This window comes from Camellia sinensis, chromosome 2, assembly GCF_055761805.1.
Source record: "Camellia sinensis isolate YWXY chromosome 2, ASM5576180v1, whole genome shotgun sequence".
NCBI classification, from domain to species: Eukaryota; Viridiplantae; Streptophyta; class Magnoliopsida; order Ericales; family Theaceae; genus Camellia; species Camellia sinensis.
In genome coordinates this window covers 147,326,505-147,353,407 of record NC_138962.1, presented here as the reverse complement: position 1 = coordinate 147,353,407, position 26,903 = coordinate 147,326,505, and the positions used below count along the sequence as shown (strand labels likewise).

The window sequence follows — 26,903 nt, the reverse complement described above, 5'->3', positions numbered from 1 at the left end:
TGCATGGGTGTTGTATTTAAAAGAAAAAAATTATCGTCTTTACTGCCTTTGCATCTTTTGATTAATGCTAAAAAGTGATCGAATCAAATTTTTATGATTCATAATTTGATTCGATTCGAGGCCATTTCGATCCACGATTCGAATCAAATTTTTTATAGGAATAGAATTTTTCTAAATGAATTTTAAAAAATTTAGACATACATAAAATTTGACAAGAATAATGTGACAATGTTAGTTAATGTGTATTTGATTTTGTTGTTCAGCTAAATAAAATAAAATAAAATAAGATTAAATGTATATTTAGCGTTGGTTGTGAATCTTTAAAAAAATAAAAATAAATAAATAAAAATTGGTTGTGAACCTTAAAAAAAAAATTAAAAAAAAGAAAAGAAAAGAAAAAAGATTGAATGTATATTTAGCTTTTGGTTGTGAATCTTAAAAAAAAAAATATGGGGAAATTAGTGGGTACCCATCCCCTCCCCATCCCCTGTGGATATTTAAAGAATATCACTTACCCTACCCGACGGATAAGAAAAAAGGGGAAAACCCATACATATGAGTTGAGTCTCCATGGATACCCATATGGTAGGTTATCCATTGCCATCCCTAATTCCGACAAATATATCAGAGCCCAGAACATGATTCATCTAGAGCATTTATTTTAACCAAAAAACAACAATTCTAAAGGGGGCAATGCTTTGCCACAAACTCTATTGTGGGAATAATACAACCTCCAGATGAGGCAAGCAGGTTATGTAAAGAATTTACTGAGAAGTTACCTGATGGATCACCCTTCCAAATTAATTGATCCATTGATTGGCATTAAGCTGATCAATTTGAGGCAGCATTTTCAATAACCTATGATGGCATTCCTCCTCCTCGTAACATACAAACAAAGTCTTCCTATGTGACGTACACATGTTATGAAATCATTAATGAGACCATCTTTGTTACATCAGACACCCATTTATCAAACAAAAAGAGAAATCTCATTCCATTTCCCCAATTTCAGTAGCACATTAATGGGGACATGTTCAGAAGAAAAAAAAAAAGAAAAAAAAAAAGAAAAAAAACTACATTATCCTTTTAAGCAATGAAATTATGAAATATCCCATCTCTTGTTGTACCAATTATACTTTTCAAAAATCACTCTTTTCCAAAGGGGATTTGGCTCAGATGCAAACCTCCACCACCACTTAATCAAGAGAGCTTCATTCTTAAGTTTTAGATTAAAACTACCCAGAACCATAAATCTATGTAATGAATCTTTCATCATATGAGATTATGCTCACTGTAATTATAGTCACAGGGTTAATATTCAATGTTTATTGGTTTGATTTGTTTTGACAAAAAGGTTCACATTAAACTTATGGTAGGCAGGGCTGAGGAGGTTGTTGAAAGATTATAAAGTATTCTCTACTTTCCTTTGCCATTTCAGGCACAAGACTACTAATTTATGCAGTAACTTTGTTCATATGATTGAGTTTAGAAGGTGAAATCTTCTCACCCATCTCTTTTAGAAAAAAAATTCTCCAAATGGACATCACCTCAGCAGAACCTGTAAGTCTTAGATACTTCAATCTTTAGTTTGCTCCTTCACTCACTCTCTCTCTCGGAAAAACTCAGTTGAATAACCTAAAAAGGACATCTATTAATCATTGCTGCAAAATGTGAAAAGCAGCTGAGTGTAACTGAAGCCAACCAAAATGAATCAAATTTCAACACTCTGATTATTTGATGAACAAAACTTCATTTTTTTGGGGAAGTCAATATAAACCAAAGATCAAAAGTAAATACATAGTACAAGGAGCATACAAGGGCAATACAAACGAGGATGGGAATTGTCTAAAGCAAGCAAAAGATGAGGACAATACCATTTAGCCAATCTAGGCCTTGTTTACATCTGACATGAACATATGTACAACAGATACAACATAAAGATCATGAGAAGATAGCAATAGTTGCATAGGAAGTCTAGAAAGCCAAAGAAGCAACAACAGTAGCGTCAGCATAAACCAGTCAATTTACCACTGAGCTTTTATATATGACACGTACAGAAGCAGTAGTAGAAAATATAGTATGATAAAAGAACTAACCCGATTTACCAAAAAAGCAAAAAAAGAAAAAGAAAAAGCAACACGACCAGAAGCAAGGAAACAACAACAACAATACAAAATCATCAAGCCACTGCATTCTTTAGGTCTTCAACAAGATGCAACATTTCTTTAAATCAGATGCAACATTTACTTCACCGGACGCAGCAGAAAATGATTGAAAGAGTTGATACCATCCTTTGGTAGCTCTTTTGGTTTCCCAAGAATAGCGGTAGCTGGGGCAAAGCAGATAAATGAATGTATTGAACCTGGAAATGAAAACAATAACAAATAAACATTTGACGAGCATCTACTGAAACTTACACCTTGAACAACTTTTACTAAAACCTTAAAACACCACAGGGAAAATAATAATAATAAAAATTGTTGAAAATTGAAAAGTAATTGGGTTAGTGTGACTACCACAAAACGGAGATCAAACAACATATGTAGATGAAGCAAAAAGACACCAATTATTCATGGTGAAAATACATAAATTCTAGGTAAGTAATCGATGCTCCAACCCAAAAATTAAGAAAGAAAAAGAAAGATATGGTTGATTATTGTGATTGGGCATGTGATCCTGATTATGTCTGGGGTGTTAAAGTGAGAAAACAAATTACCATTCTGCAATATGATTTTTATTTTTTATCAAAAAACAAAAGAATTTATGAATAATAATGTGAATTATTACAATCAATAAATAAACAAGGGGAAAAGATAACAAAGAACAGAAAAAAATAGGCAGCATACAAAACCACCTTAAATTCCGAACTAAAAATAAATAGACCCAAAACCCCTCTATGAAGAAGAATGCAGTGGTTGGTTGGCAAGAGACCAACAGTGAGAACACTTGAAATGGAATTCCCTTGTTTTTCAATAATATATATATATATATATATAAGAAATTAATTTGGCCTCTTCATCTTCAACTTTCATCAAGTTAGAGCATCTCCAATCCTTTACCAATTTTTTCATCTACTTTGATTCCAAATTTGAATAAAACCAGCTCTTTTGATTTAATATGAAATACGCCAATCCTTACATCAAAATCTTTTAAAAAATTCCTCTCTTATCCCAATTTTTTTCTTTTTATCAAATTTGATGGGGAAAAAAAAAATCATCTCAAATACTTCTTCTTTTTTTTAATTTTTTTAAATTTTAACCCTTCAAATTCAATGCTTGTGATTTTTTACATTTAGAAGGGAAAACTGTAATGATAAAAAATAAAAATAAAAATAAAATAAAAAAACATAGCCCAACCTCCCCTTCTATGTATAAGTTTTGATAATTTAAGTCTATCTAAGCTTTGTATTTTGATAATTTTTTTTAAATTAAAATATTATTCTATGAAATTGAATAGAATAAATCATATTTATATATATGATAGAATTATGTGGTATGATATGTATTATTTTTTGATTTATTATACATCTAATGATATAGAGCCCAATTCTATTACTATATTATTTTGGGTGAATTTATAAGACTTTAACATTTCTTCCGAATTTGTAAAAAAAAAATAAAAAATTACGTGTGTAACTTTTCTCAACACATAAATATAAAACAAATATTAAGATAATTCTCTTATCTAAACAAAACTACTAAGATAATTCATTGAACCAATAAAGAAGCAGAAGAAAATACATGTATATACAAATGACTAATTTTATTAATACATAAATCATACTTTCATAACAAATAACCAATTTTATTAATAAGTATATCATTAAGTAAATTAATAATTTTTAATGATATGAAAAATATTTTAGTTAGCCATTTTGTTAATAAATAAATTATTAAAACAATTAATAGTTTTTAATGATATGAGAAAAAAAATTTATAAACAATTTTGATAATTTATTATTGCATTGAAGAATTTTTTTTTCTTGAATATTGTGTTAAATTAAAATTTATAATAAACAATAGTTATAATTTCTAGTATTATAGGACTGATTCATATTTTAAACAAACTTTATGGGTGTATTTATAATTTGTTAAAAAATAAAAAATTTATGTTACATAATTGACCAATAATATTTGCATATTACACTTAAATTGTTTCACCAACCAAATTAAAGGACAAAATAACAATTTGAAAATAAACTAAGGGAAAAATAAGAAAAAAAAATAGCAAGCCACAAGCAGCAAACCGTCTCTTATTTATATATATATATATATGTATATATTATAAGTAATACACAACAGGTTCTGTTGTGATGAGATGAGGAGATGCGACACTGTTAGCATTGATAAAAATAATAAAATAATAATTTTGATATATTTAGTTTGGGTGATTTTTGAGTACCTGCTAGTTTTGATTGCTCATATTGGCCTTTCCCCTTCCCCTTCAAAGATGTATCTGCCTTCTATGACGACTCGAGGAATCGGAGCTATGAGGGGCCAATATTGGCCTTTCCCCTTTTCACACCGCCGTTTCATTATTGGACATCCGGAGAATTCAAGTCTCAAAAGCGAGGGAGGCAGCCCTCCTTGCTCGGGAAAAGATGCGAGCCTAGGGCAATTTCTGAATTCAAGACGGGTAAGGTTTTGAATGGTCTCCATGGAAGAAGATATCTTCTCCAGATTTGGGAAATTATAAATCCACAGTTCCGTCAGAGAGGTGGGCAGCAACATCCCATCTACTGGAAAGGTGGACACCGAATAATATTCTTCTTCTTCTTCTTCTGATACGTTACTTGGGCCTTCAAGCCTGAGAGTTTTAAGAGAGGAGAATCTGTGCAAACCCCACTCTGATAGGGGCTTACCAATCTTCATTTTCCTGATTGAAAGAAAAGTGAGGTTGGTGAGGAAATTCCCTTTCTCTAGAATGTAGGAGGAGACGATTCCTCCTCCTGCAGGCCAACCTTCTATCGCCAGAATTTCAAGGGAAGGGAGGAGGCTGTTGTTGAATAAACTAGGGACCGATTCTAGTTTTTTGCAATTTTCTATAATCAATACTGACAGTTTTGTTGGGGGGTGGTGGACCCATTCCTGTCCACCCAGGTAAGGACCGCAGAACCTTACACTCAAAACACCGAAGGTGTCTTAGGCTAGGCGGAAAGCCTGTCTCTGAAAGAGATACCAGACGTGGACACCCACTGATATGCATCTCTCGAAGAGAAGTGAAGGTATGTAGCCCCCGTGGCAGTTTCTCCAGCTTTTCACAACCACCTATAGATAGATACTCAAGTTGATGTTGCCCTTCGTTTTCTACATCCTCGTCTTCTTCAAACAATGAAACAAGTTGCGGACACCAAGCAATTATCAATCTTTGCAAGGCAAGGAGACTGTGTTGTACTCCCGCCTCATTCTGCCACAGTGTTGTGAGTTCGTCACACCAAGAAATCTTCAATTCTTTGAGTCCTTTAAGCCCTTGAGTAAGCCATTTTGGCAATAATGCAAGTTTCTGAATCCCCCCAATGCTCAAGGAAGTTACTGAACTCAGATGCTTAGACATTGCATTTGCCAACATCACTTCATCATCTATGCTTGGATTGCACAGGGACTTAGGGATTGAAACATTGCTAATATCTAAGCAAGTAAGGGAACTGGGTTCAAGCACGTTACATGTCTCAAGGAGCACTGGAAGGCTTGGAAGCTGAACATCACTCATGGACAGGGAGGTGAGTGACGGGAGAACAAGGCTAGAAGCTTCAACCAGCAGCCACGGGCAATTTATAATCTCAAGAGTTTTTAGGCAAGGAAGATTACTCGGCAACATTTCCGCAAGTTTGGGACATTCTTTGATGGAGAGCTTACTAACACGAGTGAAGGTTTGAACTTCCTTGTCAATTCCAAAAACGTACCAATCCTCCCATTCTGACATATTCTCAAAACATAGTGTCTCGAGTAATGGAAAAGGTTTGGCGCAATGCTGCCCATAGAACTGACAACCCACACGCTTTACGGCACTCATTCCTTCAATGTGAAGGTCTTTCAAAGACGGTAGTTGTCCAAGTGGCGGTAAGGAAGTGCAATTTTTACAATTTTGTAACTTCATGCACACCATATTGGAGAACAATGGATCTCCTATCCAAATTGGAAATCTCATACCATGGTAGCCTTTGATGTATAGCTCTTTCAGCTTCTTGTGAGGTTGTAGTATGTCAAGTACTTCTGTCTCAACTGTTTCATTTCGTGAACCATCCAAGCTCTCACTACTCCATACCATTGTTAGCACATCTATACCTTGCTTGTCATTTAAACACACCCCTCTTGCATCCAGAGGATCAACCACATTTTCTATTCCCGATATGCAAAGTTTCCCTCCAAGATGAATCAAGTTCCCCAACTCTTTTATCCGAGACCCATTGTTGTCTTTCATAACAATAAAATTGGATAGTGTTTGGAGATTTGTCAACTTATCAATTCCTCGTGGCATTTCTTCTAAGGAATTTGAATCAATCATATCGAGATGACGTAGGTTGATAAGGTTTCCCATGTCCGCAAGCAATTTCTTCAATTTTGGACAACCTCTTAGCATCAAAGTTTGTAGATTGTATAGGGTACCTAATGATTCAGGTACTGTTTTGATGTTTGTGTAGGAAAAGTCAAGATATCGCAAATGTTTCAAATCTCCAATTGATTTTGGAATAAGTTCGCCAATTTCATATCCATTCAAACTCAACACCCTTAAGCGTTTCATCTTTGGCAACAGTTCAAGGGGAACCTTGCTTGTCAAATAACAATATCTATCTTCACTTAAGGACAATGGTAAGAAGGTCCTTACATTCTCGGCTTCATAAAAAGTTTCAAACTTTTTGATTGCATCATATTGGCTTCGCATGTAAGACGAATGTCGAGCATTCTTCAATTTATTACATTTCTTCTGATCCTTCAATTTATCCTCCAATCTAAAACATGTATATCCTGCAACTGACTGAGCCAAATCATTGATGAGGTCATGCATCACAAATTTCGAGCTTTCACCACCACTTGATGGTTGGAAAAAAGACCTCGACTGCAGTTCACGAAAGTATTCAACTCCTAAATCTTCCATTCGCTTCTTGCTATTTTGTTGCTGAAGAAGGCCTTCTGCCATCCATAAGAAGACTAACTCCTCCTCCTCAAATTCATAGTCCTTTGGCAGTATAGAGCAATATGCAAAGCACTGCTTCAAATGTGAAGGGAGATGATGGTAGCTTAATCTCAAAGCTGGGGGGATTTCATTGCCTTGTTCTGTTAAATCCCATATTTTACTATTCAATACAATTTCCCACTCATCGTCTCTTTCTTTGCACCGTAAAAGGCCACCGAGTGTCCTAGCAGCCAAAGGCAAACCTTTACATTTTTCCACAATTTTCCTGCCAATAAACACCAAATTTGGATTTGCATCCAAGCTTCTATTCCCAAAGGCATGTTGTTCAAACACTGACCAACAATTATTATCTGATAGATGCTGTAGCAAATGATTTTGAACGGTTCCCATAATCGATGCAACATCTCTGTCACGAGTTGTTACAATTATCTTACTTCCTGGGGCTCCATCATTAAAGGGGCTCTTTAAAACGTTCCAATCATTGTATTTCTTGTCCCATACGTCATCTAAAACAATTAAAATCTTTTTTCCAACCAAATTTTGCTTTAGCTGAACTTGAACTTGATTCAATTCTTTCAATTCACAAGACTTGGAAGTAATAGACTCAAGAATTACTTTTGAGATTCTCAAAATATCGAACTCATCAGAAACACAGACCCATGCTTTCGAATCAAAATTCTTGTTCACTACTTCATCATTGTATGCCATCTGTGCAAGGGTGGTCTTGCCAAGCCCACCCATACCTACAATGGGAATTACACCGACTTTGTTATCACTTGACTCATTTCTTAGGAGAAAATCAATTATCTCCTTTTTTTCCTTATCCCTGCCACATATGCGAGGTTCATGTATCAAGGACGTGGAGGGTGGTCTGTGCCAAGCTTTAGCAGATTCTCCTGCAACAATCTGTTGTAAACCAAGCCCACTTCCGCTTTCAAGAATATTTTTCAATTTGGTTGTGATTTCCTCTATCTTGGAAGTAGAACTCCTTGTAAAATCAGACAAAAGAGTTGTTGGATTGAGTCCTTTACAACATGTAGGTATCATGGCCCGTAGCTTGCTCTTGCTGGTGCTAGCTGCTTGAGACTCTGATGTTAACTTAAGCCGCAAAGCTTCAGTGGCAAATTCATCCAGTATGTCGTCCAGATCATAAGCCAGGTCTGTGAGTTCCTCCAGCCACATTTTCACAGCTGTATTTTCTATTTGTTTCCCCTCCGCATCAGCCAAGAATACTTGAATTTTAGCTAATTCTCCACTCCATCTCTTGATGTGAGTATGAACTTGCTCCCGACGAGCAAACTTTAGTAGTTCAGTTGAGGCCAACTTCTCAAACAACACCTGAATGAAAGCAGCAAGAAAGATTTCGCCTATAGGCATTGTTTCCCTAGTGAGAATAAGGAAGTAAGAAACAATATTATATCAGATTTAGAGAAAGACACAAACAAACCAAGAAAAGCATGAGATTGAAAGTCTGATTGGTTTTAGAATGAATTCATAATTGAGAGTAACAAAATGAATAGTCATGATTATTGCAGCTACTATTATGTGTTTACATACAGGCATATGTTCTATCTTATCAAAACCAATAGCTCAAGTTTTTTTTGTAACTATTCCACATGCCCAAGAGAAAAATTATTGGAAAAAAAATGTCACAAACAAAAGTTTCATAGAAAATACCATATAAGAATGGGTAATTGTTTAGTAGATCCTTATGGTACTGTTCACGTTGTGCTCTCAACCATTATGGGTGAGACCATACTAAAGCACTTTTATTAGGTACTTGATAAATAAAGAATGATCCGCAAAGTGCATTTTGTAGTTTCACATTTGTCGGGAGCACCACATAGATAATATCACATTGTACTCCGAGACTACCTAATATATATACATATATATTAAGGAAAAGTCTAGAGACTCACCCTTATCCACCTAGAAAATTCCGAGTGAGTGATTGTGTAGTGGAGATTAATTTGTGTACTGTAGGATTCATGTGAGATGTAGTGGGGATTAATTTTTGGGTTGATACGAGTGGATTTGTAATATTACTCATATATTAATAAAGATGATGTGATAATGATATTCTTAAAAATACAAATCAATTTAATAAAAAAAGAATTGAGAAAATAAATTTTTATTCTTTAAAATACTAGGAAACAATATGTCTCTTTGAAAAATACATGACGAAGCTAAACGTTACTCTTTATCTTTTACTAGTTAAAGTACAATAGAGGAATGCTTTTTCTTTTACCTAAATGTACTTATTACTATTTTTATCTATATGCTCTAACACTACGCTTATTTTATCTATTAATTCAAACTATTTAAAGAGCCTCTCAAGACTCTCCAAATGTAACTAGGTTGGAAAAAAATTATTAAAATAGGTAGTGTAGTAACTAGCTCTTTGGAAGAAGTAAAATAAGACGAGACTAACTATAATAGTAAAGAAGCGTCTTTTAAAGAACTCATTGAAGATGCTTTTAACACAATGCAAATAGCATAAATACGATGCCATTGAAACTTCCTTCCCAAACAAAAGTAATGTGCAGTTAATAACGTCACTATGTTATAATCCAACAAAAATAATTATTAGAAGATAATGCATGGCCAGTCAATTGCAAGATGTTCACTAACTATAAGCAATTAAGTCTGCATTTGATAGATTAATAGTTCAATAAAACAGATAAATTGTCCTTTAAAACACCATTGAGTTCGAGTTACTCAAAGGGGTTCACTAGAGGTTTGTTTGGTCATTAATTTGATGACCGTAGGGATTAGTCGAGATACAAATAAGTTGACTCGGACAGAAGTTAACAGCAGTTATTAAAAAAATATATATATATCCAGTGGAGAAACTAAAATGACAATACTCCCATGCCATAACATTACTTTATTCCTATTATTTAGTTTAATGCCATTGGATGAAAATTTGAAACAACCATTTGTAATTATCAAAAATCAAAGGCAATGTCAAGGCTTGCTAATCATCCTAATTTTATCAAGAGGTGATAAATGAACTGTTAGGTGATGTGCTTAGTATAATCAATTAAGACTGTTGCTTATAAGAGCAGATAGTTCAATGAGACCGCTATGCTGGTCATAGAATCTGAAGCTAATTTCAAAATAATAAAACTCTTTCTTTGTCAAAAACTTGTTTGGTAAAAATTGCAGAAATTATTATATGATTTCTTGAAGGGTAAATTACACTTCTAAATTTGTTTGGTTATATTACATAAATCACTCTATGTTAGCTAACTAATAAGTCAATTAACCAAGTTTACTTATGTTTTGTTTGAAAATATCGTAATTATCCCTACATTCTCCTTAACCTCTGCCCTAAAATGCAGAGCCATACCTCTATCTTCTTATTTATTTTTCACTGTGATAGTGAATGAACTAATTTATACATGATATGTGTGAATACATATGTTGTGTACAATGTACATATGGATTTAGATCCTATATATTACATGTTTGGAATTGAGATCTTCATTTTAATGCATAAACTTGTAACATACTATTAAAATTCAAAATCATCCAACTAAAATTGTTACATTAATTTGAATTTAACTATTCTTAAATTTAAGAAAAAAATTTGTTGAAATGACTCTTTCACAACCATTAATAATGAAATAGACATCTCCATTTTATTAATGTAAGGGAGAGAATCTGAATTTTATTATCCTATTTGGACGTTGAGGTGTATATATCTTCTTGTGAATATTGTGTTTATAATAAAATGGTTTTTGACAGTGATACATTTACATGAGATCTAGTTTGGGAGTTTGGAAGCTGTGGTTTTGTTTTATGATGAAGATATTGAATTAATTTAAGTCAAATCAAGGATAGACCTAGGATAATATTCTAATACAAGAGAGGTAAATATATATTAACAAAATTTTTAAAAAGAAGATATGAACTATAATATTAATTTCTATTGACATGAAAGGTGGAAAATAATATGAAAGACATATATAAATAAACATATTTTCTTATATTCATGTTACAAAACATATAGCAATTGAGAGACAATCTATTGACACTAGTTGTGAGAAACAATTTTTTTTTGTTATATTTTATTTGAATTGTTAAATTTTATGTTTTGAATCCAATGGATATAGATGTGGAGTCGTGCAATCACTTAATTATTTTGGAGATTAAAATAATTAATTGCACATTTGGACTCCTAAAACTGTAGAAATTTATACAAAAATGAAGATATTTTTAGGAGAATTCAATTTTGTGACTTGGGAGATACTTTTGAGAATATTAAAATCATGTGTTGGCATTACATGTTTTGGCCATGCAAACCACGATAGTTACTCTGAACAGTGTGCTAATCATTTTTACAATTATATAATTCGATATTAAACAATCTGAATTTTTGTGTGTAGTTGAGATTGTTTTGTCATATTTAAAGTTAAATGTGGATCATTGATTGAAGGTTCAACTTAAGGATTAAACTAGGATGACTGAGGGACCTATTTATACACAGTGTGGGATTATTTTGAAGTGCAAAACACATTTTTGCATTTGCTGGCGTGGGTATTCCCTATCCTTTCCCTTTGATTTTTGATTCCAAAAGTTGATCCTTGCGAGCTTTAAGTCCTTGTCTTGACTTTACAACATAAATTCTAAGACTTGGAGTGTATTCTAGTGTGTTTATTAAGCTTAATAGTGAGTTTTAAAGGGAGAAATCTTCCAGACATACTCTTCTAATGGTGTCATATAATCATATTCACACTTTATTATAAATTAATGTAATTTTATTTTAAAATTTCGTAATATCAACTATAAAATACATAATCTCGCCACAAATTAACCTAATAAGATGTATAAAATTTTATGATTCATGTAACAAAAGTCTGTGGCATAGTTACGATATTTTTTTGTTCCGCCAACCTTTTATACTTCGCTCAACTTCCAATGTGGTACTTCTATTTGTATTAAATTCATTAACATAAATTAGGCTAAATTACCCTTTGCATCTTTGCAGTTTACATGAAATCTCACTTTAATCCCTCATTTTTTAAAATTGTAATCACCCTTTACATTTTTGGTCATATGTTACAAAAATTTAGGTTGTGTTTGATAGAGTTTTCAAAAATTAATTCTACCCTTACATTCTAATGCTATGTTTGGTTTGAGTTTTCAAATCATGATTTCAAATTAATTTCAAAATACATTTTGAAAACATGTGTGGTAAAGCAGACAATTTTTGAATTTTTGATCTACCCAGTCGTCTGCCCGAACATCCTCCCGAATGTCCGGCCAGTTGACCGACACAATACTTTTTTTTTTTTTTTTCAATTACTAATTGCCACTTGTTATTTGGAAAATATATATATATATATATATATTACATTTTTTGTAAATATTTTTTAAATATAGAAATTATTTTTGTGGACCAAATTGAAAAATTATTTTTTTGAATTGAATTTTAAAAGGAGTTTGGTTATGAGTGTTGAATAAAATTTTCAATAGAGTTTTAAGTTGATTGTTTAGCTATGAGTTATAAATTTTTCAATTAAGTTTGGAAAACTTTTTTCAAAACTTATATCCAAACAACTTTTCTCAATTATGTCACATCAAAAATTCAAAACTCATAATTAAACATTTTTTTTTCCAAATCATAATTCCAACACTCATAAACTCAAAATACAATTTTATTCTCAAATCATAATTCTAAAACTCTACCAGACACTACCTTAATTCCCCCTAACCCCTCCTTCCCCTCCCCCCCCCCTCCAAAATTTTTTTTTCTACTTCTCTATTTTTCACATTATTTTCTTTTTCTGTTAGATTTTTAAAACTCATCATCACCAACCACCCCTTCCTACTACTCTCCATCATTTGGTCTATCTCTTCAAATTAGATGGCATTCAAACTTGACCGAAAGTATAAAGAGGGTACTTGTTACAATTAAAAAAATAGTAATGTTATATGTATCAATTGGCATATCAGTTAGTGTATCAACATATACTATGATATTACCACTTTAAAACTATAGAACCCATCCATTATACAAACTATAAAGATCCAAAGTCTGTAAAATTATGTTATATCATCCGTTAGTTCACTATTTGGTATACAAATTGGTGCATATAACTTTATTCTTACAAAAATAAGGAATCAAAGTGAGATTCAATGTAATTTTTAATTTGGTTAAACTAGGAAGAAAAAAAAAACTTAGGTTTTGGCTTTTGTAACAAAATAACTTTGAATTTTTAATTTTCTCAATTTAACCACTAATTTTTTTACTTTTTATTTTTTATTTTTCAATCTAAACCATAGCTATTTTCATTAAATAAAATAGGCGGAAAAAATTGGTATTTTATGTTGGAAAATAATAATTTTTTGCAACTTTAATTCGAGATTAAAGTGAGACCCAATCACTGGTTGAGATGGGTCCGAGTGAGTTTGTATTCTCTTAAGTGAGAAAATTACAATATGAAAATAATGAGCCGAAACCATTGGATTGTAAATGAGAGTTGTCTCACAAATTAGGTATCAATAAAAGTTAGGCTTAGATTTAAATTTTGACTTGGTTTGGATTGGGCCTAAGCTTGGGCATGCGTTGGATTTGGACTTGGACTTGGACTTAGTTTTGAACTTAAGTTGAGTTGTGCTGTGTTGGACTTAACTTGTGCATGTGTTTGAGATTGGGCTTGGATCGGATTATGACCCAACATCTGTATCCGTTTTACAACCCATCTGGTTGATTTATTCAAATAGCATTATATAATATTTATTTGTATATATTAAGTACATGAAAGATTTAGACTATTATAACTCTCATCTTTTCTTGATGGAGTTGATGACCACATTAGTAGTCATGAGTTTTTAACCTTTGTAACTCTAACTCTAATAGGTAGAGTTGATGGCCTTAGTTAATGGCATTTTGATTGCTCTCGTGATGATAGACTTCATGATTAAGGACTTCCCTACTTGTAGAAGCCTTTCCCCTCCAACTTAGTAGAATGTTTTTAGAAATTATTTATTTATTTATTTATATTTTTTTTTAAATGGAGAATGGTGATCTTTTAGATGAAGTTGGAGATGTTTCTTACATCAAAGAAAAATTCAAAGAAATTTTCCTATCTCTTTTTTGTTAGCTCCTTCTTTGGTTTTTTTTAATAAAAAGAGTGCTGTCATTGTTAAGTTCGCCGAAACTATTCAAAAGATATTTCTGCATTAGTTAGTTTTGACCGTTGTATCCTAAGAAACAGACGTCGGTGTTCCTCCAACACCTATTGGCGAGGTAGCGAATTTATTTTAAGAAAACTGTATATACCACAGGTTTTGATTTGCATTCCTTATCTTTTGTTCTTTAAACTTTTGGATTTAATCTATTTCTTGTATATTATTTTTGTATGTCCATGCGAATCCATCTTCTAATATGTTCTAATGTTGTGATTTATTTTCCAATCTTGTGTTTTCTTTAAGAATTAAAAATAAGATCGTTTTATTTTCACTATTTTATTTTATATAATTTAGTTTTCTATTATCGGAAAAAATACTACCATTTTAGTCATTAACCTCAATATATACATAAAATGACGAAAAAATAACATTTTAGACAGTGTATATTTTTCATTCAGTATAATAATTAAAATATTATCTTTTCTATTAATTTTAATTAATAAAAATAGAAAAATAGTTTAGATTGAAAATTAAAAGTTTAGAGTCTAAATTGAGAAAATTAAAAATTTATGATTTATTTTATTATCAAACGTAAATTCTAAATTTTTTTTAATAATTGTCCTTTTTAATTTTGTCCATGTAGATTGGTTTTCTATTAATTAAGAACGCATAGAAACTAACAAAATTTTGCCATTTTTCTATTTATTTCTTGCTTAGGAGAAAACACAACTAAAGCAAAGTATACAAAAATAGTGTAAGCAAGTAGTGACAACATAAATTTTCATAGATGCCGTCACTCTATAAGCTTAATTTTTACAAATTTTATAAGGGAAAAAAAAAAAAAAAACTAAACAATATTCACTCTTTTTGATTTTGTGTTTTTAAAAACTGCTCAAGTTTTTTGTTTTTAATGTTTTGTTGTCTTTAAATTTTTTTATATTTTAGTTACTTTTTTTTAGATGCACTTAAAAAGATAAAGTAAAATTTTTGTGAATTTTTTTTTAAAAATTCAATAAAAACCAAAAAAAAAAAGTATTGAATTTTTGTAATTTTTTGTATTTAGTGAATTTTTTACAAATATTCCACATTTAAATGTATTTAGATTAAGTGAATTTAAAAAATAAAAAATAAAAAATAAAAAAATTGCTTTAAAATTTTAAAAAGTTTACTAAAGACAAAAAATTTAAAAAGAAGATACGAACTATAATATTAATTTCAATTGACATGAACAGTGGAAAAAAATATGAAAAACATTTATAAATAAATATATTTTCTTATATTCATGTTGAGTTACAAAACATATAGCAATTGAGAGACCATCTATTGACACTAGTTGTGAGAAACAATTTTTTTTTGTTATATTTTATTTGAATTGTTAAATTTTATGTTTTGGACCCCATGGATATAGATGTGGAGTCATGCAATCACTTAATTATTTTGGAGATTAAAATAATTAATTGCACATTTGGACTCCTAAAACTATAGAAATTTATACAAAAATGGAGATATGTTTAGGAGAATTCAATTTTGTGACTTGGGAGACACTTCTGAGAATATTAAAATCATGTGTTGGCGTTACATGTTTCGGCCATGCAAACCACATTAGTTACTCTGAACAGTGTGCTAATCATTTCTACAATTATAAAATTCGAGATTGTTTCATATTAAACAATATGAATTTTTGTGCGTAGTTGAGAATGTTCTGTCTTATTTAAAGTTGGATGTGGATCATTGATTGAAGGTTCAACTCAAGGATTAAACTGGATGACTGAGGGACCTATTTATACAAGGTGTGGGATTATTTTGAAGTGCAAAACACATTTTTGCAGTTGCTGCCGTGGGTATTCCCTATCCTTTCCCTTTGATTTTTGCTTCCAAAAGTCGATCCTTGTGAGCTTTAAGTCCTTGTCACTTTAAGTCCTTGTCTGGACTTTACAACATAAATTCTAAGGCTTCGAGTGTATTCTAGTGTGTTTATTAAGCTTAATAGTGAGTTTTAAAGGAGAAAATCTTTCGGACGTACTCTTCTAAGGGTGTGTATCATATACACTTTATTATAAATTAATGTAATTTTATTTTAAAATTAATGAAATAATAAAATAATTAAAAATAATTGAAATAATAAAATAAATAACACATATATTTATTTTTATTATTTATTTTTATTTTCAATTATTTTTTAATTATTTTTTAAATTTTTTTTTAAATTAAATTTTTTTCAATTATTTTTTTTTCAATTATAATATGTGTGATCCCATTATCATAAATAATAAAAATAAATATAAATATTTTAAGCCTAAACAAACATATTTTTTATTTTATGTTTTTAAAATTTTTTAAACATTTTGTTCAAACCAAATGCGTTTGTAATTTATATTTTTCTAAAAATAAATAAAAATCAATTTATAAAATTTTCATAAATATAAACAAAAAACGTAAATGTTACCAAACGCTACCTTAATATTTAGGGATAAATTTTATTTTTTTTATTTTAGGGTTTAGGGTTTAATTCTTAAAATTTATTTATTTTTATTTTAGTAAAATAAAAAAATAAATTTTATCCCTAAACACTACGATAGCGTAAATTTTTAGAAATTTATTTTTATTTTTAGAAATTTATGTTGATGAGTGTTCACTTTACGTTGGTCCAATAACACTTGTGTGTCAGTTGGTCCAATAGCACTTGGTTCACTTTACTTCATTTTTTTTATCAGTTATTGCATTTGTGTATTGAAAGCGTGGTTCACAACCACGCTTTCAGAAGAAAAAAAAAAAAAAATTGGTAAAAATCGTGGTTTAGAACAGCGCTTTCAGAAGAAATTTTTTTTTTCATAAAAGCGTGGTTCAGAACAGCGATTTTAGAAGAAAAAAAATTTAATTAAAAGCGCCTTTTGTAACCGCGATTTCTTAATCAAAATAGCGTTTTGTAACCACGATTTTAAGACTTTCCAAATTTCACGTGAGGCAGGCGCATACATGTTAAAATCGTGGTTGTGAACCACAATTTAGCCTATTTTAAGAATTCTTTCAAAACTAGGCTTAGTTTGGGAATTGATTTAGTATTTTGGCTTATTTAGGGAAATGGCCCTAGAAACTAACAATTTTTTGCCATTTTTCTATTTCTTTCTCGCTTAGGAGAAAACACAACAAAAGCAAAGTATACAAAATAGTGTAAGGCAGTAGTGACAACATAAATTTTTATGGACTTTTCTTAAGTGTGCAACTTACACCTTACACTTACGCCTTTCTGTTTGCTATCCTGTTTTATGTTTACACCTTCCATTTACACCTTTTGTGTTGGTTGCATATGGTGTGCAACCTTAAGGGGTTACACACCATAACAGTACCCAATTTTTATAGATAGCGTCACTCTATAAGCTTAATTTTCACAAATGGTATAAGAAAAAAAATAAACTAAACAATATTCACTCTTTTTGATTTTGAGTTTTTAGAAACTGCTCAAGTTTTTGTTTTTTTATGTTTTGTTGTCTTTAAATCTTTTTATATTTTTGTTAATTTTTTTTAGATGCACTTAACAAATAAAGTAAAATTTTTTTGAAATTTTTTTTAAAGAAAAATCAATAAAAACCAAAAAAAAAAAATGAAAAAGTATCAAATTTTTGTAATTTTTTGTATTTAGTGAATTTTTTACAAATATTTTACATTTAAATGTTTAGATTAAGTGAATCTAAAAATAAAAATAAAAATTTTGCTTTAAAATTTTAAAAAGTTCACTAAAGACAAAAAAAACAAGAAAAATAAAAAAATTTAAAAACTATTAACCAAACAGAGTGAATTTACGGTGGATCTTAAATAGGCGTGAATTTCTAATTGATGGGATCCTCAATTTTTTAATGAGATTAAACTATATTAACTAAAATATTGATAATATAAATACATTTTTTATGAAGAATTTTGATAGCTTGATGAGCCATGGAACCTATCACCTCCCATTTGGAGTCGCCCAGTGTAAGGTTTCATTTGTTGAATGACAGTTTACACATCATTTATTTTCAAACACTGTGTTTGGAATACAATCAACATTTCACTGTGAAAAAAAATCTGTTTGGTTTAAAATTTTTAAAAATATTTTTGAAAATTTTAATTCATATATATATTTTTATTTTTAGTGATTTTTTTTAACATTTAAATTTTTTTTATAAATTTTTTAGATCCACTTAATTTAAATACATTTAAAAAGTACAAAACTTTGTAAAAATTTATTGAATATGAAAAAATAAGAAAATATATTGAATTTTTATATTTTTTTCTTGTATTCAATGAATTTTAAAAAAATTATTTAATTTTTATACTTTTTAAGTGTATTTTAAATGGATCTAACAATTTTTAAAAAATGATTAAAATATTTAAAAAGAAATTAAAAATTAAAAATTAAAAATTTATATATTGTTCACATTTTTTTCATATTTTTATTTTTTCCTTTTAAATTCTTATCCAAATTGTCAGTACCAACTTATCGTTTTCTATTTCCAAAACAAAAATATATGATCGTTTTCAGAAAAATTGCTCTTTCATATCTGTGCTACTACAAATTGGTGTCTACAGAGTGGACACATATCTAACCAACTAAAAATTATAAACACAACATTCAACAACAACGAATTATGAAGTACCAAAAATTGAGCACCCATAAAAAAATGCAGCGACACTCTATAAAACTAGACACCTACATGTATAATATATACACCTCCCTATATATTGAGATATGTTATGATAATAATAAATAGAATAAAATAGAAGAGAGAAGCTAATCTAGGGCAGGAAAACTTATGCATTTATATGTATATTAATTTTCTAAAATGAATCAAACATTATACACGCATATATTTAAGTTGTGTTTGGATCATAAATTTAAATAGAAATTTCAAGAGGAAAAAAAAAGAGAGAAAAATGTGAATGATATATAAGTTAAATTTTTCTTTATTTCTCTTTTATTTTCAAATCTTCAAATATAGAGTTTGAGAAAATTACAAGAGATAAATTAAGGAAATGAGAAGTACCTGGAAGCAAATTAACTTGAGAGAGAGAGAGAGAGAGAGAGAGGGGACTTGTAAGGAAGGGAAGGGAGGAAGCCTGCTTGATAAATAGTAGAAGAGAATAACCAAGTGAGCTTCCAACCACAGAGAAAAGAGTGAAAATAAGGTGAGACTCAAATTAAGGGATTGTTTGGCAATTAAGGATTTTAGTTAAAAGATTAAAGAAAATATTTAAAAAATTAAAAATATGAATTCATATAAAAAAGTTAAAAATTCTTTTTATTCACTTTACATTTTATATATTCTTATTAATTTTAATTTTTTTTATTTATAAATAATCGAATCTTACAATATAAATAATTTAAATCGACTCAATATCAATAGGCACAACTTTTTTAAAGTTTAAAGCACAATTGTATTCTTTTGTCCTTAGGTGGGTGGGTGGGTGGGAATTTTTTTTAGCATATTTTTCTCAACCCCACATATGGCAGGCACAACTTTAAAGCACGGCTGTGTTGTGGGTGGGACTTTTTTTAGCATTTTTCTCATCACTATCTTTCTCCTTTCCCTGTTCTCATTGAACCACCAAGACATCTATACTAATTATATATATTAAGAAAAAAAAAAAGATTTTTAATGAGAATGAATGTGAGAATTAAGTTTTCAAACTACTTTTTTTTTTATAATTTAAAATGTAAACAGAAAATTTATTGATTAGTTAATTATACTAAAAAAATAAAAATAAAAAGTCCTAATTATTTATGATTTCAAATTTTAAAATTCAAACCAATATGGGAAATCATTCTTATCCTTACATATTAATTTCCTAAAATGAATCAAACATTATACAAACATATATTTAAGTTGTGTTTGGATCATAAATTTAAAAAAAAAAAAGAATTAAAAAATGCGATAAATGTGAATAAAATATAAGTTAAATTTTTCTTTATTTTCTTTTTATTTTCAAATCTCTACTTAAATTCATAATTCAAATACAGAGTTTGAGAAAATTACGAGAGATAAATTAAGGAAAACAAGAAGTACCTGGAAGCAAATGAACTCTAAACACAGAGAGAGAGAGAGAGAGAGAGAGAGAGAGAGAGAGTTGTAAGGAAGGGAAGGGAGGAAGTCTGTAGGAGAGAATAAGGCAGGCTTGTAAGGAAGGGAAGGGAGGAAGTTGTAGAAGAGAATAAGAGAGACTTGTAAGGAAGGGAAGGGAGGAAGTTGTAGAAGAGAATAAGAGGGAGTTGTAAGGAAGGGAAGGGAGGAAGTTGTAGAAGAGAATAAGAGAGGCTTGTAAGGAAGGGAAGGGAGGAAGCTGTAAAAGAGAATAAGAGGGAGTTGTAAGGAAGGGAAGGGAGGAAGTCTGTAGAAGAGAATAAAAGAGACTTGTAAGGAAAGAAAGGAAGGAAGTCTCTAGGAGAGAATAAGAGAGACTTGTAAGGAAGGGAAGGAAGTCTGTAGAAGAGAATAAAAGAGACTTGTAAGGAGGGGAATGGAGGAAGTCTGTAGAAGAGAATAACTAAGTGAGCTTCCAACCACACAGAAAAGAGTGAAAATAAGGTGAGACTCAAATTAAGGGGTTGTTTGGCAATTAAGAATTTTAGTTAAAAGATTAAAAAATTATTTAAAAAATTAAAAAGATAAATTCATATAAAAAATTAAAAATTATTTTTTCATTCACTTTATATTTTATATACTCTCATTAATTTTAGTTTTTATTTTTTTTTTTATTTTTTTATAAATAATCTAATCTTACCATATAAATAATTTAAATCGACACAATATCAACAGGCACAACAACTTTAAAGCACAATTGTATTCTCTTGTCCTTGGGTGGGGGGGGGGTGACTTTTTTTTAACATTTTTTTCAACCCCACATATGACAAGCACATCAACTTTAAAGAGTTCCTTTTTTTGATTTTTTTTTTCTAAAAAAAAAAAATTAGAGAATTGACCCACTTTTTAAATTATTCGGGAAAACTAACACTATAAGAAAATACACCTTCGACTACTAAAAAAGTAGCGGCCAAAGCCTCATTTTTAGTCGTTGAAAGTTAATGGCAACTAAAAATTTTAGTCTAGCGATTAAAATTTTTTTGGTCGCTAATTTACAACTTTTGGCTATTAAAAATTTATTAGTCGCCAAAGGTAACCTTTTGACAACCAAAATTTTAGTTGCCTAAAGTTACCACATAAAAATGAATTTAACTATTGGTGACTAAAAGTTTAAGTCGCCAATAAGTTTTTGTCGCAAATAGTTCTACATTTAGTGACTAAATATTTTTGTCGCCATTTTATGTCACATTTAGCCACGAAATGTTTTAGTCACCGTGGTTGTTTACGACTAAACATTTTAATTGCCGACGGATGCCATCTTTTTTCATGACTAAAATATTTTGTTAGCAAAGGGTTTTTTCCTCATCTTGATTTATTTTGGCTACAAACTATTTAGTGGGCAAAAATTTTTTTTCTTTTTTTTTGGCTACTAAATATTTAGTCACCAAAAACCTTTGCTTGCTTTTTTGATTGCCAAATCTTTAATCGCCACAAACTTTATTTAGTGTTTTTTTAATTAATTTCCCCACAACCTATATTTGTTCTATTATTAGTGCAACTTGTATCTTGTATATAAAGAAAACAATACATATACCGATTATATTATCAACCATTCCACAACTTGCACACATTTCACTTTGTACCATCCAAAAAATTCATATTTAATACAAATGTAATAAAAATTTCACGCAAACCAAGTAAAATCCAACCTAAAAAATGTAATTCCATACAAAAAGAAGGATTATACAAAAACCATGTCCTCTATACACAAAAAAATAATATCCACAATATCATGCCAAAAGGATAATCTATATCACGCCAAAAGTAATTTGTACCAGTCCAATAAGTAATTGTACGAAGAATAGTAATCCGTAGACAAAAAACAATGTCCTCTATATACCAAAAAAAAAAACTGTATCTACAATTGCACACCAAAAATCATCTATAAAAAAAAAAAAAAATTAATCATTAGTACCAACCAGTCTTCAAGCCAAGAACCATGATGCAAATTGCCATAACTAAATTAAAACCATAATGAGTATATAGAAAGTAAAATTTTACAAAAGTTAAAACTCAAAGTTTCCAAAATGTTTGATTCTACTTCTCAGGACATATCAAGTTGCAAACTCAAAGCTAGTATCTTTGTCAACTGGTATGTCATCCCTTACCCTGGAATGGTGCAGCAATTGCTATCCCATTCTTCACATCTTTTTCAAAGATCTACATAACAAGATTATCATTACGGACCAATTCACCATTCGTATATTTACTCGCCATCACAACAACAGTCTAGGGGGTTAAGAGTATTTTGCTTAATAAAACTATATATATATATATATATATCACTAGAAAAGACAAAGAGCTTATCAAAAAAAAAAACTAGTAAAGACAAAGAGCCCAAAGCAGATTGATAGCTTGAAATCAACAAACCAAAAAAAGAAACAGAAAAAGAAAAAGAAAAAGAAAAAGGAAATAGCTGAGAAAAAGCTAACCTCAGGAAATGATTTCCAGATTGCTTTTACCAATGCTGCCCAATGTTTAGTTGTTTCATAGTAGATATTGGAATCTTCTCTGTAATAAAGGCATATCATCCATTAACAACTATCCATATCCCCTAGATAAATTTAATCAATATTTAAAAAATCAACAACCAATGAAACAAAAGTTAGGAGTTGAAGACACCTTCATAGATTTATATATCGAAAGGTAAGGTACTGCACTATAAAGCACTAAAGAATATCATGAAAATGGGAAAAAGCCACCACCCTGCTCCAATTTTAGGAAAATCATAAATGAATTACAAGTCTTAAGACTTAGAAAACAGGGAATCAAAATAAATATTTGTGAAGAAAACTATAGAGCATTAACTATCATTCCAAGTTATGTATATTATAAGCCACGAATCCTCACTATCATATCTCACCAATCAATTATACCAAACCAGATAGTCATATGAATATGTTAAATGGAATGCTAACTAAAATTCAAAAGAAAAGTATCAAAGAAGATCTTATAATGCCTTATTTAACTCATATGCAAAATATCAACTATGTTGTGGGCATGATAGTATTAGCCACAATTCATATGCTTCATCCAGTTTACCTTGTTTCTTCCTAGGATAAACTTCTTGCCTTATCTTTTTTTTTTTTTTTTTTTTTGTCATTTCTCAAATGTTCCTCTGCTTCCCAATGGAAATTTAATCCTAACCTATAAGTCAAAACATAATTCTTAGAACAATTTTTTTCATTATTTTGTTTCCCCTCAAATCCATATGTTTTGAATTATCTAAATCATTTTATCTTATGAAACTAGCATTAGAAATCTATCCTCAATTCTAAAAAAGCAACAATGATAAGGTACAAAAATATAAAAAGCTTTACCATAAAACATAAAATGGAAAATTTGAAAGCTATTAATAAAGTGCTAAGATGCTACCGCATGTAGTTATTTCTCATAAAAGAATTCAGAAACACATTCTATTAACACGGTTCTGGTTTTCCAATGGAAAACTACTGATCAGTCGATAGATTTATAACTAATGAATAAAGTACTTGAAATTATTGAATCGTAATAGTTGTAGAATTTATCAACAAACTGTTGCATATCAGCACATTGAGTTTATAGAATTATTTAATGCAATCAAAACTCACAAAGCAACGTACAACTAATTAGTGCACTTTACAAGCAGAAAAATTCATAAGTTGTGCTATTGATATTGAAAAGTATAACTAGCCCTCGTCAGTAACTTGGGATTGGACCATGGTCATGCACTTACTGCACCGATTAAGAAAATCCAAGCAACATGCCATCTCATCTTGCTATGCTCTATTATGTGATGGTTTTTATGGTTAACTTATCAGTCTATATGCCCAAATCAGAGTGCTTACATGTTTAGTACATATAAATTTTTCGTTTTAAATTATTTCTACGAAATTCGTTCTAGAACACCTCAATCACAACCATTACAAAAATCAAACACATGCGCAATAAGTCAAATTCAAAGCAAAACTCTACGTCCATGTCTCTTACTCTTTTTCTAACAACTAATAGAAGCTCAAAGAAAACCCAAAAGTCTTGGGCACTTTTTAATGATTGGGGAAAGGATGTCACAACAGTAGCACATTATTTTGGTGGGAGTTTTTGGTTCTATTTCTTTTTCTTTTTTTTTTTGTTACAGGAAAATCCTCTCTACCCTCCCGCAGGTCCAAGGCAGCGCCACTTACAGAGATCATCAGGGTGTCCTGTTAGCCGTTCCAAGCGAGGAAACTATAACCTGAGAACTTGCCCCGACCGCCCAAGACAAGCTCCGCTTAAGTCAGGACTCGCACAGCGAGGGAGCATTGAACCTACACCAAGTGCTGATTAGACAACTTGAAGTCCAACCTCCTAACCAGCTGTACTTTGCCCAAGAGATTGGCCCAAGGAGGAAGGAATTGAACTCATGACCTTGGGGCTTAAACCCCAAGCCTTAACCACAATGCCACCCACTCTTGGGTTAGTTTTGTTTCTTTTAGTTGGATTATACATCCTTGCCTACTAAGTTATATTTCTTTTGCTGGAAAGCTTGTTGTTGTAGCATTTGTACTATGTATAACTTGAAAATTTTAAATGTTCTGGCAATCTTTAGTGTGTTCAATAACTGTATTGTGACAAAATTTTGTGCTCTGTTCCTCTTGTATCTGGAAAGATATCAACCCTAATTAACATTACATTTTTCACAAATTATTATATACTATATATATATATGGCAATTGACAGGACGAGTTTGAAGAATTTGCTGAGAAGGCCAAATCAGTGCCTCCAACAACAAAGGATGCCGATAAACTAGTCCTCTACGGACTATCAAAAGACAACCAGTCCAAACCCAGGTCATCCAACAGACTATCATGATTTCTCTAATTCAAAACCCATTTTGGAATTTCATTGAACAGGTCATCCGCATACTCTCACCATAGCCAAATTTATATAACAATTACATATATATATATATATATATAGAGAGAGAGAGAGAGAGAAGCAGAGATAAAAAGGAAAAAGGGGCTGATGGTGGTTGTTCATGGTGGAAGAGGAATCTGTATTAAAACTCAATGGCGGTAGGTGGGTCAATTTGGGGCTGGGTTTGTGTGAAGGTATGAGAACGGAAGAAAACAGAGAGAGAGAGAGAGAGAGAGACAGAGAGAGAGATACCTGGGGTAATGCTCCAATGGTGGATTGACGTTGGTGCGATGGAAGTGATGCTCCTGTACCCGACGGCTATGGAGACAAAGTTAGAGAGATAGCGTGAGAGAGAGAGAGAGAGTGAGAGTCACTATACATAGGTATGTGTTGGTAGGGATGAATCTTTAGAGTTGTTCAATAATTTATTAAAGTTGGATTCGATTTTTTATTTTGAGATAAATTAATATGGTATTATGTATCCGTGTATATATATGCTTGTTAATTGGGTATTTTTATGAATGTGAATGTGCACATCCTCTAAAGTCATTGTTCTTGTGAATTATCAAATTTTAATGTTTTGCATTTGCTGATGTGTATATTCTTGAAGAATATTTTTATTTCATAAAAATTTGTAACTTTTCATATATGACGTATGTGATTTTTAAAAAAATATGTAAGTGATCACAAATACATGTAAATTTTCGGAGAACACTTTTATTTCATAAAATTGCAGGTAGTTAATACAAAATGATGCGTAAGTTTGTTCCTAAAAATTTTTAACAACAGAAAAATGCATTACTGTTCACAACTGACGTAAGTCATTTCTGAAAAAATCTGTAAGTGATCATAAATACGAGTAAGTCTTTGGAGAACACTTTTATTTCACAAAATTGTGTAACTCTTCACAACTTACGTAAGTGGTTTTTCAAAAAATACATAAGTGATCACAAATACTAGTAAATCTTTGAAGAACACTTTTATTTCACAAAATTACGTAAGTTTTCATAAAGTGACGTAAGTTGTGTTACAAAACTTAGGGTGGTTAACACAAAATTACGCATGAGTTTGTCTCTAAAAATTTTTAGCAGCACAAAAATGCGTAAGTTTTCACAACTAACGTAACTACTTTCCCAAAAAATGTGTAAGTGATCAGAAATATGAATAAGTCTGTCACGAACACTTTTAATGCACAAAATTGCATAAGTTTTCACAATTTATGTAAGCGATTGTCCAAAAAATACGTAAGTAGTCACAAATATGATTAAGTATTTGGAGAACACTTTTATTTCACAAAATTGCGTAAGTTTTCACAGAGTTACATATGGTTTGTCACAAAATTCAAGGTGGTTAAAACAAAATTATGCATGAATTTGTTCTTAAAATTTTTCAACAACACAAAAATGCATAAGTTTTCACAACTGACGTAACTGATTTTCCAAAAAATACTCAAGTGAAAAAAATACAAGTAAGTTTTTTGGATAACACTTTTATTTCACAAAAATGCGTAAGTGATCACAAATACGAGTAAGTGTTTGAAGAACACTTTTATTTCACAAAATTGCGAAAGTTTTCACAAAGTCACATAAGTTGTGTCACCAAACTCAGGGTGGTTAACACAAAATTACGCATAAGTTT

At 30.5% G+C, this 26,903-nt stretch overlaps 1 protein-coding gene, 1 long non-coding RNA gene and 1 pseudogene across 3 annotated transcripts in view; 1 reads left to right on the top strand and 2 right to left on the bottom strand.

Moving 5' to 3' along the window:
• Positions 1-26,903, top strand: part of LOC114311198 (acyl-[acyl-carrier-protein] hydrolase FATB2, chloroplastic-like) — a 292,813-nt gene that overhangs the window by 7,892 nt on the left and 258,018 nt on the right. The window lies entirely within an intron of this gene.
• Positions 1,839-20,632, bottom strand: LOC114311197 (putative disease resistance RPP13-like protein 1 pseudogene; annotated as a pseudogene). Its single transcript, XR_014361763.1, has 4 exons — positions 20,316-20,632; positions 19,296-19,368; positions 4,402-8,518; positions 1,839-2,362 (listed from the first exon to the last, which is right to left on the bottom strand). The product of XR_014361763.1 is annotated as a putative disease resistance RPP13-like protein 1 pseudogene (transcript).
• Positions 22,029-25,676, bottom strand: LOC114298045 (uncharacterized). The gene is made up of 3 exons (XR_014361764.1): positions 25,518-25,676; positions 22,823-22,901; positions 22,029-22,272 (listed from the first exon to the last, which is right to left on the bottom strand). It is a non-coding gene; the product is annotated as an uncharacterized LOC114298045 (long non-coding RNA).